We start from the raw sequence: 20,812 nt of genomic DNA, 5'->3' as shown, positions 1-20,812 counted from the left end.
ACGACAAAAAGGACTTTTGAACATATAACTGCACGACTGAACGGCAAATATCTTTTACTTTTGCCCCTAATACTACACCACTGAACAGCAAATATATATATTTTTTTCACTTATACACTCCCCAAAAGGCTTTAGAACATATAACTGCACCGTTAAACGTAAAATATATTTTAATTTTGCGTCTATTACATGACAAAAAGGGATTTCGAATATATAACTGCACCACTGAACGGCAAATACATTTTTGTTTTTTCACTTATACACTCCACAAAAGGCTTTAGAACATATAACTGCGCCGCTGATCGGCAAATATATATATTTTTTGCCACTATTACACAACAAAAAGGACTTTTGAACATATAACTGCATGACTGAACGGCAAATATCTTTTACTTTTGCCCCTAATACATGCCACAAAAGGCTTTAGAACATATAACTGCACCGCTGAACGGCAAATATATTTTTATTTTGCCATTACACAACAAAAACTGCTTTAGGACATATAACTGCACTGCTGAACGGAAAATATATTTAACTTTTGCCACCATTACACAACAAATAGAGCTTTAGAATATTTAAGTGCACCGCTGAATGGCAAATATATTTTACTTTTGCCACTAATACACGCCACAAAAGGCTTTAGAACATATAACTGCACCGCTGAACAGCAAATATATATTTTTTGCCACTAATACACAACAAAAAGTGCAGCAATTTTAGCACTTCACCCCACAACGGCTAATAAGCATTTTTTTTCCCACTAATACAAGCCAAAAAATGCTTTAGAACATTTAACTGCACATTATAAGGGCAAATAAGATGTAGAAAAATTTCCTTGTGATAAACCCTGTTATTGGCTGTAACACCCCAATAACAAGAACGGTTTGCTGGAATTAGAGAGCTGTATAATGTTAATTTGGGTCCCCAGGCAGTGCAGCAAGGTGTAATAGGATTGTTCCTATTACCCAGGCTGTACCCTCCCCTACTGAACCCTGTTCAACATAAATGCTGTGGAATGATTTCTCCCTATCTTTTCCCTACAAATTGAATAATCTTTCCCTGCACTTATAAATCGTTTTTTTAGGACAATGAAGTCTTTTCTACCACTGTTCCTAGCGCCTGCAGACATATCTCCCTGCAGTAAGTACACTGGAAAATGGCAGAATCCAAAATGGCTGAGGCTATTTATAGGGCTGTGACATCACAGGGCTGGCTGCATGGTACTTTAGGTGATCCCGCTTTCCTAGAGTTCCTTGCTCCATGTCCTCACACGTGCAGCAGCCATTTTAGGAAAAGATTTGATTTGTTACCATGAAGCGTGAGGAAATTCAGATTCAGTTAGAATTATTCCTGAAATTCCTATCGAAATCCACTTTGTTATCTTCGATTGGCTCATCTCTAATTACAATTAAAAATAACATAATTAAAAATTCTTTACAATTTTTAACATAATATGGGTATTGTTTTTATCTTCAAAAAGCCACATTATTTCAGCACCAAACACAAATAGATGGCTAAGCAGGAAGCCCTTGGGCACTTTTAGATGTGGGGATTGCTTAGCTTGAGATCAGATAACACAATCTAAAGACTTTACTATCAGCACGACCGATAAAACATATACCATAAGAAGCTGAAAATGGATGGAATTATCTATCTGTTGAAATTCATATGTCCACGTGATATAAACAAAACGTGAATTTTGGAAAAAAACAGTTATGAACATATCATTGATGTACTTAACAAAACAGACACCCCCAAACATATGTGAAATGTCCATGGGGGTGACATCAGAGCTATTTAATTTGTAGGTATAACAAGGATACCGTGAGGTGGAGACTGGGATAGGGAGCTTTTACTGGTGGAACTCAAATGGATTTTTAGATTGAGATCCTGTGCATTCACCCGATTAAATGGATTAAAAATCTGAACATCAATTGCTTTATTTTAAATTCCTCCTCTTTGGGTGCCACAAACTATATATGATGCACGCAGGATACTGCACCAATAGTGCTCTTTTTTCTGATGGGTCACCTTTAAATAGTTAAAAGTAACTTTTCGAAACAGGAAAAGGCTAATTATTCAGTTAGCTTGCACACATTGCCTCATATGAAATGTTCTTTCCAAGGACATTGGTCTGCATATCGATACCTATGTCGGTTTATACTAGCTGTAAATTGTTTGTTAAGGGCTCCATGGAGAATAGATGCCTCACTAGTGGTGGGCAGCACTTGGGCAATGACTGATGTTGGGTGGGATCAGGGAATGACACAGACAGAACACTGATTGTCTGCTGCTGAGACCAAGGCCCCAGCTGAGGAGAAGCTTTTCATTTTTAATGAAGTGCTAAATGCTAGAAACTTTGCTATTTTGCCTGATACTGCGATGCAGCTGTTTGAGACTCCTTGAAGAGCCAGTTCAGTTTCACTGGCGAAACACGTCGGAGGCCTAAAGCTATGGTTATATTAGCCAAGAGAGGGTTTAAGTTCCTGTGCCATCTAGGGTTGCTCTTTTAAGGGCAGGTGCTCTTAATTTACCAGTTTAGTCAATGGATCCCTAGTCAGAATATAGGGATGAATTCAGACCCCACAGATGGCCATAATCAAACAACCTAACCCTATGTGTCAGCTGTACATTCATTACAGAGTGTACCTAAGGGTACTTTCACACTTTCGGCAAGGATCAGCAAAAATTATTTAGTTACTGATAATACAACCGTCTGCATCCATTATGAATGGATCCGGTTGTGTTATTTGTATAGCTGTATAGCAATGACGGATCCGTCATGAACACCATTGGAAGTCAATGGGGAACAGATCCGTTTTTTATTGTGTCTGATTTGCTCCGCATTCCCTGATGGAAAGAAAACTGCAGCTTGCTGCAGTTTGCTCTCCGGTATGGGAATGTAACAAAATTTTGGAGCATTTTGGAGCATTCTGTTCTGTTCAGTTCAGTTTTGTCCCAATTGACAATGAATTGGGAAATGGAAGCGTTTTTCTCCGGTATTGAGATCTTCTGCCGGATCTCAATACCAGAAAATGTAAACGCAAATGTGAAAGTAGGCTTAGTATTGATGTTTTTATTACCTTATGTACTTTTTTTTGGTTCTCAATAAAAGTTATATTTTACACATTGTATTCCCCATCTAGTTGGGTATATAAAAAATTGGAAGTACTCGCTACATACCTTGGGTCAATTGAGAGAAATTCTTCTCAATTGCCCTTGTGCCTGTTCCAAACTATAAGCTGTTGTTCACATAAATTTATGTATGAAGTGAATGTGTACTTATATTTTCAAAAAAACATTTGATATGTTAACGTCACATATTTAAAGCTTTGCTTGGTGCGGCTCCAAAAGCATGAGACCCCCAGCGATCTTCACTAGGAGATAGAAGGACTCACACAGGGCGCTTTTCTCTCCTCACTGCTGAAAAGGGGCTCGATAAAAAGTCTATGAGCTTGTCTCCAGCCCTTCTCCTGCAGTAAAGAGAGAAAGCGTTCTGAGTAGAGATGAGCCAACCACTTGAGATTCGTTTCGGGTACGGTTCTCTGAATTTCTGAAAAAGTTCGGTTTGGACCCGAATTGATTTGGGCTGAATCAAAGTTGCTCCAATTGCCATGAAAGTTGGTATATAACCCCCTCTAGCCTCATAGGACATAATTTTTAGGAAAACTTGTTATCTCTTTTTTTTAATGAATTCTTTTCCAGTCATGGCCAGTTCGCAGTGTTCGCCGACGAACACATGCGATCTGCTATCTTCACTCGCAAGCCCGGCGATGCAGAGGTAAGTCCTTACCTGTGCCTGCGCCGCGAGCCGCTCTGAAACACATGTGGTCACCGGGAGCAGGCAGTTCAGAGAACAGCCTAATTAAGGCTGTTCTCGGAACTGCCTGCTTCCGGTGACCGCATGTGTTTCAGAGCGGCTCGCGGCTCAGGAAAGGTAAGGACTTACCTCTGCATCGCCAGGTTTGTGAGTGAAGATGGCAGATCGCATGTGTTCGTCGGCGAACACTGCGAACTGGCCATGACTGTTCTTTTCCTCTCTTCCCTCTACAAGCTCTGGCACACAATGACAGCAATAGCAAAAGATTTCTAAATTACACTGACATACATAGCTATGGGTAAATGCACATTTGACTGGGTTAACATACAGAATATTTAAAAACAGACCACAGCAGCACATGTCTCCTGCTTTTTCATATTCCAAAGCTTCCAAAAAGTGTCCCTTATCGAGGGCAGATGATGTATAAACACACACATGGTGTTATGGGATAAAAATAAAAAAAGTCCCTACCAACAACAGCTACTCCAGGTGTCCACCGTGGAGTGCAGCTTTCCACACAGCAAGAATCGCATGGAGTGGCCCACATTCTCTGGCACATGAGAGTACAAGGCACTACTATAATGGTATTGCAGCGATTGTGCAGGGGCCCTGTATATATAAGGGTGTTTGCAGAATGTAATTTTATGATATGCACAATTGCTGTAATTCCTATAACAGGCTGTTTACATCTTGCATGCAAATACACCCAGTCACCCCTAGGTGGTGCTGCCAATATATATATATATATATATATATATATATATACACTCACCTAAAGAATTATTAGGAATACCATACTAATATGGTGTTGGACCCCTTTTGCCTTCAGAACTGCTCAGGTAGCCCGTGGCATTTAAACGATGGCCAATTGGCACTAAGGGGCCTAAAGTGTGCACAGAAAACATCCTCCACACCATTACACCACCACCACCACCAGCCTGCACAGTGGTAACAAGGCATGATGGATACATGTTCTCATTCTGTTTACGCCAGATTCGGACTCTACCATTTGAATGTCTCAACAGAAATCGAGACTCATCAGACCAGGCAACATTTTTCCAGTCTTCAACAGTCCAATTTTGGTGAGCTCGTGCAAATTGTAGCCTCTTTTTCCTATTTGTAGTGGAGATGAGTGGTACCCGGTGGGGTCTTCTGCTGTTGTAGCCCATCCGCCTCAAGGTTGTGCGTGTTGTGGCTTCACAAATGCTTTGCTGCATACCTCGGTTGTAACGAGTGGTTATTTCAGTCAATGTTGCTCTTCTATCAGCTTGAATCAGTCGGCCCATTCTCCTCTGACCTCTAGCATCAACAAGGCATTTTCGCCCACAGGACTGCCGCATACTGGATGTTTTTCCCTTTTCACACCATTCTTTGTAAACCCTAGAAATGGTTGTGCATGAAAATTCCAGTAACTGAGCAGATTGTGAAATACTCAGACCCAGGGGCGGACATACCGCCTGTGCAGCCGGTTCAGCTGCACAGGGGCCCAGCGTCGGAGGGGGCCCTCCACAGGACGCACAGACAGGTGATTATTCTAATGGTGAAGCAGAGAGCTCCCAGCTCCACCATTCATAACTCCATCCAGCATGTAGAAGGGGCCCCCATGGCAATCTGCCGCTCACTGTCTTGAGTCTTAAGAACGTGCTGTTCCGTCCACAGCTCTGAGCAGCAGGGCCTGGGTAGCCCGTCCTGAGCTGTATCTGTGATCGCCCAGCCTCCTGTGGCAGGCCTGTGCTGAGCCACTTCACGGTGTCGGTAGCTCCGCCCCCATCTAGTGATGACGGTAGCACCGCCCCCGTCTACTGGTGACGGTAGCCTCGCCCCATCTAGTGATGGCGGTCGCACCCATCGGTCGCTTCACCCACATCTGGTCCTCTCCTAGCTGTTCAGCACCTCAGAGTTGGTGCTTAATGTGTGAGGCCTGCAGCAAACCAGCAACTCAGGAGAAAGTAAGTGAGGACTGGAGGTGGCCCCTGTGCCCACTGTCCCTGCCAGACACTGAACTTGACACTTGGTATGTTATTTGTTTTACCCCACTCATCACCCCTGTCCCCCTCTGGCCCTCCTGTGACTGGCCCTGGCCCACACTCATGTTTTTTGCGGTCTGTGGATCGGCAAGATATGGATGTGGTCCATGTGTGATCCGCATATTTTTGCAGACCCATTGACTTAAATGGCTCTGCAGTCCGCATTTTGTAGAGAATTATAGGACGTGTCACATTTTCTGTTTTGTGCAGAACGGACATACGGATATGGAAAGCATATAGAAGTAATTTGCTTTCTGCATCCGTATGTCTGTTCCCCAAAGGATAGAAAATGTGACATGTCCTATACTGGTCCCCAACATGCAGGCTAGTTAATGGGTCTGCAAAAAAAAGGTAGATGGCACATGGACGTCATCCGTAATTTGCAGATCACAAAATGCATATGGTTTGTGTCGTGTAAATTGGTTAAAAGTGTTGCTCAGGGGGTCATTTATTAAGACCAGTGTTTTAGACCCTGATCTTAATAACCCTTATATCTGGCCGAGCTTCCGCCGAAGTTATGGAGAGGCGCCGGCCTCTACATAACCCTTGGTGGATCCTCCGCCAGTTCTACATGTTCCAGTTCTAGATGTAGATCATTTTCTACCCCTAAACCAGGCGTAGAAAATGGTGAATGATACAGGCCTGTCGGCCCCTCCCCTTCCATGTCTACTCATTTAGACATGGAGTGAGCGGGGCAAAGTCGCAGATTGCGGCGACTGCACCTGAAATATAGGCGTATTTTGGGATAATAAATGACCCCCTCAGGTTCTTCTGATCAGACACGGAGAAAGAGCAAAAACATTTCTGAGACCCAACAATTATCAAATCAGAAGGGTCCATGTACGATACTTGCTGAGCGTCGCATGGTTGCTTTGTCTGGTGTCGACAAATGGCATGCAGCGGTGACCCTCCACTTGTGATGTCAGATTAAATCCTCTTTCAATAGCGAATTTTCCTACTGGATGCGATGTGTGCAGCAAATGCATATCATCAAGACGGAATCCAAACCCATTCATTCAATGGGTCTGTGTGAGGGGGCACATATCAGGGCATAGTACTGTGAGGGGCACATATCTGGCATAACTACTGTGACAGGGCACAATGTGGATATTACTACTGTGTGCTGGCACAAATGGGCAATAATTACTGTGTGAGGGCATTAAGGGGGCATTAATATGGACCACAGGATCTGAACGGTCTACACCATCTTTGATGCCCTTGATCACCCCTTCCTCCCCCTGAAGGATCGGGAGGAGCTGACAATCTGGTGTGCCTTCTGCTGTCACACATCACTATGTATTAATCTTTGCCTATGGCCTATGTTTATTTCTGTATGTGTGGTTGCGGGGGGACTAGGGGAAGGGGGGGGGGCAGACCCTCTGCTTTCTGTTTCCACCCCTAGGGGGCACATATCTAGATATCAGTACTGTGAAGGGGCACATATCTAGATATCAGTACTGTGAAGGGGCACATATCTAGATATCAGTACTGTGAAGGGGCACATATCTGGTCATAGCTACTGTGAAGGGGCACATATCTGGGCATAACTACTGTGAAGGGGCACATATCTGGATATAACTACTGTGAGAGGCACATATCTGGGCATAGCTACTGTGAAGGGGCACATATCTGGCCATAACTACTGTGAAGGGGCAGATATCTGGATATAACTACTGTGAGAGGCACATATCTGGGCATAACTACTGTGAGGGGCACATATCTGGATATAAGTACTGTGAAGGGGCACATATCTTGTCATAACTACTGTGAGGGGCACATATCTTGTCATAACTACTGTGAGGGGCACATATCTTGTCATAACTACTGTGAGGGGCACATATCTCGGCATAACTACTGTGAGGGACACATATCTGGTATAACTACTGTGAGGAGCACATATCTGGCATAGCTACTGTGAGGGGCACATATCTGGCATAGCTACTGTGAGGGGCACATATCTTGTCATAACTACTGTGAGCGGCACATATCTGGTATAACTACTGTGAGTGGCACATATCTGGTATAACTACTGTGAGGGGCACATATCTGGGCATAGCTACTGTGAAGGGGCACATATCTTGTCATAACTACTGTGAGGGGCACATATCTGGTATAACTACTGTGAGGGGCACATATCTAGTATAACTACTGTGAGGGGCACATATCTGGGCATAGCTACTGTGAAGGGGCACATATCTTGTCATAACTACTGTGAGGGGCACATATCTGGCATAGCTACTGTGAAGGGGCACATATCTGGTATAACTACTGTGAGGGGCACATATCTGGCATAGCTACTGTGAAGGGGCACATATCTGGTATAACTACTGTGAGGGGCACATATCTGACATAGCTACTGTGAAGGGACACATATCTGGTATAACTACTGTGAGGGGTACATATCTGACATAGCTACTGTGAGGGGCACATATCTGGGCATAGCTACTGTGAGGGGCACATATCTGGGCATAGCTACTGTGAGGGGCACATATCTGGATATAACTACTGTGAAAGGGGGCACACATCTGGGCATAAGTGCTGTGAAGGGGGCATAGTGTGGGCGTTACTACTATATGCTGGCCTTGGGAGGAGTTAGAGGCGTGACCTAGTATGAAAAAAATATATAAACATATTGACCCATATTATCAAGATGTATTTTTTATTTTGCACGTATATTTATATCTGTGTGGGTGTTTTTTTTTGGGGGGGGGCCCAGGTACATACTTTGCACAGGGGTCCTCTGCTGTCTGTGTCCGCCCCTGCTCAGACCGGCCCGTCTGGCACCAACAACCATGCCACGGTCAAAATTGCTTAAATAACCTTTCTTTCCCATTCTGACATTAAGTTTGGAGTTCAGGAGATTGTCTTGACCAGGACCACAACCCTACATGCATTGAAGCAACTGCCATGTGATTGGTTGACTAGATAATCGCATTAATGAAAAATAGAACAGGTGTTCCTAATAATTCTTTAAGTGAGTGTATATATACAGTACAGATCAAAAGTTTGGACACACCTTCTCATTCAACGAGTTTTCTTTATTTTCATGACTATGAAAATTGTAGATTCACACTGAAGGCATCAAAACTATGAATTAACACATGTGGAATTTTATACATAACAAAAAAGTGTGAAACAACTGAAAATATGTCATATTCTAGGTTCTTCAAAGTAGCCACCTTTTGCTTTGATTACTGCTTTGCACACTCTTGGCATTCTCTTGATGAGCTTGGTCTTCCAACAGTCTTGAAGGAGTTCCCAGAGATGCTTAGCACTTGTTGGCCCTTTTGCCTTCACTCTGCGGTCCAGCTCACCCCAAACCATCTCGATTGGGTTCAGGTCCGGTGACTGTGGAGGCCAGGTCATCTGGCGCAGCACCCCATCACTCTCCTTCATGGTCAAATAGCCCTTACACAGCCTGGAGGTGTGTTTGGGGTCATTGTCCTGTTGAAAAATAAATGATGGTCCAACTAAACGCAAACCGGATGGAATAGCAAGCCGCTGCAAGATGCTGTGGTAGCCATGCTGGTTCAGTATGCCTTCAATTTTGAATAAATCCCTAACAGTGTCACCAGCAAAGCACCCCCACACCATCACACCTCCTCCTCCATGCTTCACGGTGGGAACCAGGCATGTAGAGTCCATCCGTTCACCTTTTCTGCGTCGCACAAAGACACGGTGGTTGGAACCAAAGATCTCCAATTTGGACTCATCAGACCAAAGCACAGATTTCCACTGGTCTAATGTCCATTCCTTGTGTTCTTTAGCCCAAACAAGTCTCTTCTGCTTGTTGCCTGTCCTTAGCAGTGGTTTCCTAGCAGATATTCTACCATGAAGGCCTGATTCACACAGTCTCCTCTTAACAGTTGTTCTAGAGATGTGTCTGCTGCTAGAACTCTGTGTGGCATTGACCTGGTCTCTAATCTGAGCTGCTGTTAACCTGCGATTTCTGAGGCTGGTGACTCGGATGAACTTATCCTCCGCAGCAGAGGTTACTCTTGGTCTTCCTTTCCTGGGGCGGTCCGCATGTGAGACAGTTTCTTTGTAGCGCTTGATGGATTTTGTGACTGCACTTGGGGACACTTTCAAAGTTTTCCCAATTTTTTCGGACTGATTGACCTTCATTTCTTAAAGTAATGATGGCCACTCGTTTTTCTTTACTTAGCTGCTTTTTTCTTGCCATAATACAAATTCTAACAGTCTATTCAGTAGGACTATCAGCTGTGTATCCACCTGACTTCTCCACAACGCAACTGATGGTCCCAACCCCATTTATAAGGCAAGAAATCCCACTTATTAAACCTGACAGGGCACACCTGTGAAGTGAAAACCATTTCAGGTGACTACCTCTTGAAGCTCATCAAGAGAATGCCAAGAGTGTGCAAAGCAGTAATCAAAGCAAAAGGTGGCTACTTTGAAGAACCTAGAATATGACATATTTTCAGTTGTTTCACACTTTTTTGTTATGTATATAATTCCACATGTGTTAATTTATAGTTTTGATGCCTTCAGTGTGAATCTACAATTTTCATAGTCATGAAAATAAAGACAACTCTTTGAATGAGAAGGTGTGTCCAAACTTTTGGTCTGTACTGTATATATATCGTGCAAGGCAGAGTAAGCAGTACGAGGAAATGTAGTGCAGATAAAGTTACCTTTAAGAGTCAAGTCAGCATATGTTTAGTCTACAGCCTAGGAAAGCTAACTCCAGAGTCAGACACAAAAGTCAGATGCCCCAGTCAGATTGCAGAGCCTGCTGATGGGAGCTAGGCTTGGACCTGCTGAACCCAGAAGTAAAGGAAAGCTGACCAGTAGCTACCCCTGCGTGCGCAGACCATGGGGCAGGCCTCAAGAGAAGAATAACAGAAACCCAGAGTTTTGGGAAGTATAATGAGAGACTAGTGGAGATGAGAGTGTTACCTCAGCTTATAGACTTCATTAGCACCGATGTGAGACAGGAGTTAGCCTATGGTGCCTGTTCACAGTCTGCAGTTAAGCGCAAGACTGTATTTGGAGCCACATTACTCTATGGACAGTGTGGATGTATTATTGGAAATTGTGAGTAAGCTAAGGAAGATATATGTACTGGCCGTGTGAAACAGACAAGTTTACTGATGTTTACTCCAGACCTGGAAGATAGACAGTCAGCCAGAAGTTACAATACCTCTCCCTTGCAGCGGGGAAGTAGTGTAATTACAAGTACTTGCTCCATTTACCTGTATTTACACTGCACTTCTGAGATGACGGGCAGTGTAATGAACAGAAAGCACAGCTCACATGGAGCACTGCCTCCTCTTCAAACAGCTGATCGGCGGGGGTGTCGGACACCTGCAGATCAGATATTGATGACCTATCCGTTTTGTGTAGTATAGTGCACTTGCACATTTACTTTATATTGTTTGTAGGTGCTTATCTAGCACCACACACCACTGTCTAATGCCACCATACACCACTACTTTATACTTCCTAGTTTTAGACTACAATTTAATTTAGAAAAGTCCTAAAAGGCCACTAAGAAATGGTGGCACTGGAAAATTCCCCCCGTTTCCCATTCCTAAAACTGGGCCATATACAATTTTTATTGTAAAGTTGAATACTGATGAATACATTTCTACTGACTTACAGATATTTGTTTTTCATCACAATTTATGTAATGGTCCTAATATTTGTTCTTATATGCTCAGAGATAAAGCAGTCAGGAAATTAATTTGCAGATGTCATCCTTGTTATCACAGCTTTACCATTACAATAAGCTTAGAAGTTAGCAGAAAACCTAATTATATTTATGTTTTTTTTAAAAGCTTACTTCCCAGCTGCTTAAACCAAGTAAACCAGATGGTCATATTTAATTGAAATATGGTGCAGAAGCTTCTGGACAAAGCACCTGGTCTGTTGTGCAGAGTTTTTCCCAGTAGCAAATATTGTAGAGCTCATCCCATTTTCTCAATTATATAGTATGGGATTAACACATAATCCTCAGATTTTCTTAAGTAAAAGATCAAGAACAATACATTGCTTAGTACCGCAGACAATCTAGGAAGAAAGTACAGTACAAATAAACGTGATTAGAATTAAAGTAGGGGTGAATTCCCTCCTTGGAGTAAATATGAGTGTTTTTTATCTGTTCAATTTAATTAGTTTATTAATCACCAAAGTTTATAGAAGTTATGAAGTCTTAACCAATGGAACAAAAGTTTTTGTCATTTACTTTATTAGATATTAGAAAAGAAGCCTTGTGGAGATTCATGGGAATGAACCAAATATGCATCTAATGGGCAGTGGAAGTGAGCCAACTGTGCCAACTAACCAGTTTGACTTTGGGCTAGACTAAAGGGCATTGTCCCTACACTCCCCTGGTGTTTACCCTTAAACTCTTGTACAGGGATCTGGACTTCACTGCCGGGAACCAACCAGGTTGCAACTTCCTGGTGTAGTCCTGGCATAGATGTCAGCTGACCCTTAGAGTTCGGAGACACCAGTGCAAAGCACCAAGGAATTAGGCACAAGATGCAGTCTGAATACAGCCAAAGGCCACGGCAGGCTGAATATGTACGTATTCCAGATTGCAATTCCTAGGTCAGGGCAGGCTGAGTACATGTGCAATCCAGAGAGCAATTCCAAAGTCAGGGCAGGCAGCAAGGAGCATAATCTGTAGTTAGGCAAGGCATGGTACACAGGTAGTCAGACAAGAGATCACACCTTTGCTGGTTACAAGATAGCCAAACAGCTCAGGCAAGGAGGTGAAACCACAGCCCAGCGACATAGGGAGGCTGATCGAGTGAAGTGAAAAATTCGATTTGGGAACTTCGTCGAAGTTAGCCAAGAAATTTGATTTGTTACAAATTAATTTGTCATAAATTGATATAAATCAGGTATACCCAGGCCACTCTGCCTTAGGGTGTGGCCATACGGAGCAGCTATGCTGCAGGCAGATTGCAGCCATGCTGCGAGCGGGTTGCCGCCATGCTGCGGTAAAGAACCACCCGACCAATTAGCCCACAGCTGCCTTTCAGTGGCTGCGCAGCACCTTTAAACAGGGGATGTTGCTGGTTTGGCTCGTTAGGTGGGGGACAATATGCATATTATGGCTGTTCTGACCTACAATCTCCTTATCACAGACCCTCCCGTGACAGGTGCCAGGAGATCAGAGAGATTTGCAACCCGTGGGTTAATCTGACTTGTTCCTTGTTGATCATTTGTGTCTGTGTTGTTTTGGCAATGACCACACCTCTTACAGGTGTTGTTTATTTGGTCATTTAACTTCCCCTATTTATTACTGCTTACCCCTTCTGGTAGGGTGGCCAGACGTCCGGTTTTAGACCGGACAGTCCGGTTTTCCGGCTCCCTGTCCTCCTTCCGGTGCAGGGCCGGGATGGACATAGGGATGTCCACCTTTTCAGTAGCTCACTCTCAGACAGCAGCACTGCGCTGTCTGAACATGAGCTGCAGTAACTGACTGAGGCTTCTCTCACCCCCAGTCAGTGACTAGAGCCACAGACATGGCTCCCTGTGGCTGACTAAGGTGGAGAGAAGCACCCCGGGCTGCCCCAGCTCACCTTCCATTCAGAAAGTTTTTCCCTCTCCTCCCCCCGTTTTATTTACTGGCCGGAGATGGGGGGCATGGATTCGCGTAGGCGGGGCATGGCTTCACGGAGGCAGGCGTGGCCGGTGAGGCATGGCTTTCTAGGGTGAAGCCAGTGGCCACCCTACCTTCTGGGGGTGCGGTTTATAGCTTCAGTTTCTGGACTCTGGCCTAGCTGGTTGTTGGATCTCGGTTGAGCTCCTCGCGCTGCCTTTGCTCCACGTGAAGTTCCTGTCTCAAGTCCTGTCACTATACCAGTGCCCTAAAGGTTGTGTTAGTGCTCTAGGTTACTGTGTATGAACTTTCCTACCATCAAGGTCAGTTCATACTGATAGGTAGTCAGGAATTTCATTAGGAGGTGACCTTCTCCTTTACCCTAGTTTCCAGGCCTAGTTCCTGTCCCCTTTCCTCCTGTGCTCGGTGTGGATTTTCCCAGCCACACAGCATCCATGACATTATAAACCGCCGAATAACCATCATTTTTTCATCTGTATCAGTTCAGCCATAGATGCTATCGCTGTACTGGCCAGACAGCTGCAGGGGCTGTCTCTGGAGGTATCTGACCTCCGCACGACTGCCTGACCTCCGCACGACAGACCTATGTGTGAAGGATGAACAAATAACTACTCAAGAATGCGTGTAGAACCCTCAGCCACCTCCTCCCGACGTCGTTTCTCCAGTAACACCTGGCTTCTTCCGGGGATAAGAAACAAATACACAAACTCTTTTTATAGCATCTTCCCATAGTCAAATAAAGTAAAATTGGTACCAGATGTGTCCTGGAACAATGCTTTCTAATCAGGCATCGCATATCAGATCATGTGATCAAGAGGAGGGCCAAACAGGCAAAGAGGTATAGGACCTGGCATTAAGCAGCGATGATACACTGATCACAAGGAGTACATGTGACCATTACATCAGTCTGACAGCCTTTACATGTGACCATTACATCAGTCTGACATTACCCAGGTCCTTAAACCATTATAAGTATCAGAGCATCATAGTTAGTTACAAAGAATTATAAAGAAAAAAAGGGCTACATAGTCATCGCATCATTCATAAAGGGGTAGCAGGACAACTATAGATACAGCCAATGAATACACATATAAATGTTATATGCCAATAAAAATCAGGGCAAGCAATATAATCTAACATGCATACAGAGAAAGGCCATTCGGGAACTACACAACATGAAAGATCTAGTGTTCAAACCTGCGGACAAGGGTGATCTGGCCAAAAAAGGAATATGAAAAAGAAGTGTACAGACAATTGAAGGACCCCATATGCTATAAGCGTTTAACTTATAACCCTAGTGACCAATATAAGAAGGAACTAACTACATTGGTCTCACGAGCTTTGGAAAAAGGTATCCTTACTAAAAAACAGGCGGATAGCCTCATTCCTGAATATCCCAAGGCAGCTTGTTTATATATGCTCCCCAAGGTCCATAAAAATGCAACCTGTCCTCCCGGACGTCCGATAGTCTCAGGAATGGGGAATTTATGCGAACCGGCGTGCAAATTTATTGATTTTGTGTTACAGCCACTAGTGGAATATACCCTTGTGTGTTGACCCTCTCAGCCTCCTCTAGGGTTGTTTTTTCCTCACTGAAGGTTTCCCCCTTCCTTGCTGCTGTTTTTACAAAGTATATTTTTATATATGTTAAATTAATGTATGTTAAATAAAGACTCTTTTATGTTTATATATACATGTGTTTGGTGCTAATTTTTGGTGTGTTTAGTACATTGAATTGTTTGGGCTGCTCTCAGCACTATATATTCATTATAACCCAGTGATAAAAATCTAGTGGGCCCTGGATCCACTGGTAATAAGAAGGGTGTGTGTTTTTTCTGCGGAAAAAGGGGACATTTTATCAGTGTATGTCCAGACATGCAACGGCAAAAAGAGAGAAAAAAGACATTGAATTCTTATTTGACTCTTGGTGGAGTGAGAGTCAGAAAATGTGCATTTGTATTTTACTGGTAGTACCCGATTTCTCCTGACTGCCGATTTAGCGCTAGAGTCCAAGACTGTGGGGATTGAGGTGTTTATCAACAGAGGGGCAGGGGTAAACCTGATTGATGCTCAGTTTGTCTGTATGCACGGGTTGTCACCAAGTGTATTAGAAAAAAACATTCCAGTATTCATAATTGATTTTGCACCTCTTGCTTAGCATGCACAATCCAACTATCGACTGGCAACACTGCCGTAACTATAAGGATCACGGCGGTCGCAGTTGCAACCAGGCCTCTAAGCCAGGAGGCCCCAGAGGGCCCCCCTTGCCAGTGGTACTGTACTTTTCCTTTTATAAGATACAGTGAATCTTATAAAGGGAATACTAGCGAGCACTTCCATAATGGAAGCACTCACTAGTCTGCAGGAGGAGGGGGAGAGAAGCGATGTGAGCGCTGTCCAGTACTTACCCCTCTTCCGGCTTGCTCTTCTCAGGACCCGCTCTGCTGTGTCCTGGCTGCCTGCAGTGTCAGGACGTACAGAGCGCACACTGACCTGATGCTGCAGGAGGTTAGGTGACTACAGCGCAGGCCCTGAGAAGAGAAGACAGGAGAGTGAACTTGAATCCAGCCGGCACTTGCTCTGTTACCTGGTGTTGCAATGGAAAGGAGCGTCGCTCCACGTGGACCAGTGAAAAAGTTCCAGCAAACCGCCAATATATTGCAAAATGTTATTCTTCTTTATTTCATGACTCAATTGATTGTTTCATATAACGCGTTTCGGCATATAGCCTTTATCAATGGATTCGGTTCAAAAATTCTATTATTGTGTAATACTAAAATCCCCCCAAAAAGGATACATATTAGGTATCACCACGTCAGTAATAACCAGCTGTATAAAAATATCACATGACCTAACCCCTCAGGTGAACACCGTAAAAAGAAGAAATTAAAAACTGTCAAAAAAGCCACCTCACATACCAAAAAGTCTAATTCCAAGTGATCACATTTTTTGTAAATTTGGTATTTTTTTAAATATAAAAATAAAATTTTGAGAATTAATTTTACCTCTGTCATAAAATACTATATGGACGAGAAAACATCTCAGAATGGCCTGGATAAGTAAAAGCGTTTTAAAGTTTCTACCACATAAAGTGACAAATATCAGCGCTGTTTCCAGATAGCCGTACACTCGCAGTAACTCGCATAGTAAGGCAAGCAAGATAACATAAAGAGATAGGAATCCAATCCATTCCGCACATTAGGACTAACACAGTAAAGAGGGATTGTGGGTAAGAAAATTCCATTTATAAGGAGAGAGAATCCACTCACTCAGTTGGCCACTGAGGAAGGGGCGTAAGACCCTGAAACGCGTCTGGCATTGCAGAGTGAGCGTGGATTCACAGAAAGAGCAAGAAAGCCTGACAATAAAGGATACAAGCGCACGATATTTTCCCTCATCACATAACCGGAGGCATAGTCGCACAGCAGTGACGTCAGCTGAGCGTCCATCCGGCACCCCAGACAACTAGATCACGTGGGACGCCACGCATAGCCGAGTACACCACGTGGGACGCTGCGAGTGTACGGCTATCTGGAAACAGCGCTGCGGTTAGACAGCGAAGAGGGGTAAGATCGGGCTCATATGTGAGCACTACAAGTCACAAGTGGCAAGAGACTGTAAGTAATCCTTTCATTATCAGTCTTACTGTGAAGTAATAGCAACTGTGAAGCAACAGTAATATACTATTGAACGCCCACATTATCGGACACTGGCACTGGGCTGCTCCATTATCATCATTGCTTCATCTAGATGTGGCCATAGCGCTGCAACTATATTAGCACACTTTATATGTGAAGCAATAGCAACTACTGTGAAGCAATAACAACTGTGAAGCAACAACAATAGACTATTGAACGCCCACATTACCGGACACTGGCACTGGGCTGCTCCACTACTATTACTGCTTCATTTGGATGTGGCCATAGCGCTGCAGCTATATCAGCATACTTTATATTACACGCAATTAGGACTCTGACTGGAACATTGTCGGCACTACTACCATACAATAGTGGATTGGGACATTGCCACCATATCTCATTGATAGTCTAGCATGTGTCCATTGTATGTTTATTGTGCTTGGTCGTGCACACAACGGTATATCAGATGTTTTTGTGTGCGTTTTTTATGTATGTTTTATATAATTTTTAGGGGTGTGTTCTTAAAGCATTAAAATAATATATTATATTCACCATTGTGTTTCCCTTCTGAGTGTGCCCCTTCATATCTGCTTATACCTCACTTGTTGGTCCTGAGGGTAGGACCGGAGGGTGAGCACCTTATCCATACGGAGAGGGGGTGAGCCGCTGTACCTTTCTTATTTCATATAATACAAATACCAACATGATACATATCTGATGTGAAAGTGATTACAATACATGATAAAAATCTATTACATGTGCAAAAAAACTGTTAAAACAACCATGATTCTCAATGCAAATGCATCAATTATTATAAATAACATGATTGTGGGCCTTGTGTACTCAATTAGTTAAAGTGACAAGTGCTTACTGCATGATGTATCAAACGGAGAAAAGAGGGAGGAGAAACCAGGTGTATGGTGGCGTCCAGTTACCCATCGCCTGCTTCGGCGTGCCCCATGCGGCAATGCGCATGTCAGGATGACGTATGCTGCTTTCATCTTAACAATATGACAGGCATATCTATGCGGCTGCGCCCTATCTTCTAGATGTCCAGACGCCCATTTTGAATAAGGGAATATCACATGAACCATCTGGCGCATGCGTGTCGCACATCGTGATGACTAAATCAAACAGTTCAGTGAGTCCCAATGCAAAGCTCTATTAGTGAGCTGCCTATACTCTTAAATCAACCTCTGTCTTCTCCTCGCTGATCTCCGTGACGCATCATCTGCAATATAAAGATGCAAAATTAAAATTAAAAATTCATACAGAATATATGTATATACGTTGTCCATCGCAGACAACCACAAAAATGCGCAAGATAGGCGGTCTAGATCGATGCAGAACAAGGGCAAGCTAACCCCTCATGTCAACACTCCAATCTTATAGTCAATATTCAGACCATGCAGTTTCAAAGAATTTAGTAAATGGATCCACTGCAATTCTCTTTTCTTTTAATAGATTAGATCTATTGGTAAGTATTCGACAATACACCACTTTATATGCCTTTCTGCATGTTTAAACTCTGTAAAATGCTTTGAAACGGGTAAATCAAGCCGTTTCTTTTAAATGTTGTATCGATGATTGTTAAATTGCGTCTTGAAGTCTGTGGTGGTCTCGTCAACATATATTAAATTGCACGGACATGTGAGCGCATAAATTACAAAACTGGAATCGCACGTCAGATGATGTCGAATCTGATATGCAATGTTATTTGTTGGATGCACAAAGGTTCTACCCTTCATGATATACTTTCAATTAACACAGGCTAAACAGGGATAAGACCCCAAGCCTGTTGTTGTCAATGTTGTCTGTCTATTGACTCTTATTGTTCCAACATCAGCTTTGACCAACTGGTCTTGCAGACTTTTAGACCTACGGTATGACATTAGAGGAAGGGAGTGGAATTCTGCAATAGTTTTGTGGCACCCACCCAATATATTCCAGTAGCGCCTAATGATATTCCCAATATATATGCTCTGCTCAGTGGAGAGGAAGGGAATCCTGGCTGGTTTAATATGTGTCTTCTTACTGGACAGAGTAACAGTCCTCTCCAATTTCGAGACAATATCCTTTTTTTGTTGTAAAAGACTTGTTGGATAACCCTGATTATGGAATTTATCCACCATCTTGTTTAGGGTACTGTCTAGTGTGTCAGGATCAGAGACAATGCATCTTGCCCTCAGAAACTGTGAATATGGTAATGACCTAACCATTGGTCTGGGGTGATTACTGCTGTATGCTAAAATCGTGTTTCTGTCTGTAGGTTTAGTGAACAGATTTGTGTGTAATGCACCATCGACCAAGGTGACACTGGTGTCAAGGAACTGCATCTCACTGTGAGAATGAACCAACGTGAACTGAAGTGCACTGTCAACTCCATTCAGGAACGTGTGAAATTCATGCAGTTCCAATGTAGTCCCAGTCCAGATGAGGAAGATGTCGTCTATGTACCGCCACCATGCCCTGACATGGCGAAAACAGGGCGTGCCATGGGAAAACAGGGCGTGGTCATGGGATCCGATGTGGCCCCAACTTATGCCAACATTTTCATGCGCCAGTTTGAGGAGGATGTTGTCTATGGATGCCACCATTTTCGCCATGTCAGGGCGTGGTGGCGGTATATAGACTGTTGTCCTGCTGCAGTTTGTACCCTGTCACTGACAGCGTGATCCAGTGACAGTGATACATTCTGCACAATGTGGTGGAGTAGGGCAGGGACGCCGGTCCTGGCCAAGAAATGGAGGCTGAGGACACGCCATCTGGGTTAGACCTGCTCCAACATCTTCTGGAATGGATTTTAGTCCACAATATTGAAGAGCAGCAGATGTTGGGCGATAACCCTTTGTCAGGAGCCCATTGAGTGAACGCACCTGTCGGTCCCTGGGGGTGTAGGCCTTGGTGCGTTCAAATGCGTCGGCGACCGACGGCTGGTGCCAGATGGCAGTGGAGGCAATAGAGGAGATTGCAGAGGAGGCAAAAGTCTGGCTGCTGTTACCAGTTCCTCTAGGACTGGGAGTGGGGGAATGGGAATGCATTGTTGGAAGGGGGTGGGGTGGCTGCAGGACAGTGGCAGGAGCTGCTGTCTCCTGCACACTGCTGCTGGTGCTGCTGCGACCACCCTGCATCTGGTCCCACTCTCAGGTGCTGAGTAAGGGCAGTGGTACCCAGCCATAGAACAGACCTCCCTCTACTCAAACAGGCAACTTACACACCAACCTCCTGTCAGATGGGGTGGGATGGCTTGCGCCTGTTCAGGTTCGGTGCACACAGGTTGAGCCGGCACCTGCTGCTGCTGCTCCTACTGCCATGACCAGTGGGACCCCTGCCACTGGGCTCCCTGGTGAGCTTGCTCACTGTTTGCCTTGGGTGCCTATCTTCCTCATCAGTGCTGCTGTCACCTGACAAGGGAGGTGGTACCCATTCAAAATCACCCTCGCCTGTAATGTCAGACCCAAGGTCGACCAGTGGTTGACTGAGGGGAACAGCAGACATATGCTGATGCCTGGGTCTGACTAGGTGTGGGGGTACTGTGGCTGAAACCACCTGCACCAGTTGGAAAGGATGTCACTGGGGTACTTATGGGTGGTACCCCCTACTCCTCCTCCATCCCTTCCAAAAAGTTCCTGACCATCCGCACCAAGCTCTAACTCAGTCTCCTGCATTACCACCCCCAAGATGTCCCTCTCACTGTCACTGTCAAACAGCATCAGGGTCAATTCTTGGG

Source organism: Bufo gargarizans, chromosome 5, assembly GCF_014858855.1.
Source record: "Bufo gargarizans isolate SCDJY-AF-19 chromosome 5, ASM1485885v1, whole genome shotgun sequence".
Taxonomy (NCBI): Eukaryota; Metazoa; Chordata; class Amphibia; order Anura; family Bufonidae; genus Bufo; species Bufo gargarizans.
This window is presented reverse-complemented; position numbering follows the sequence as displayed.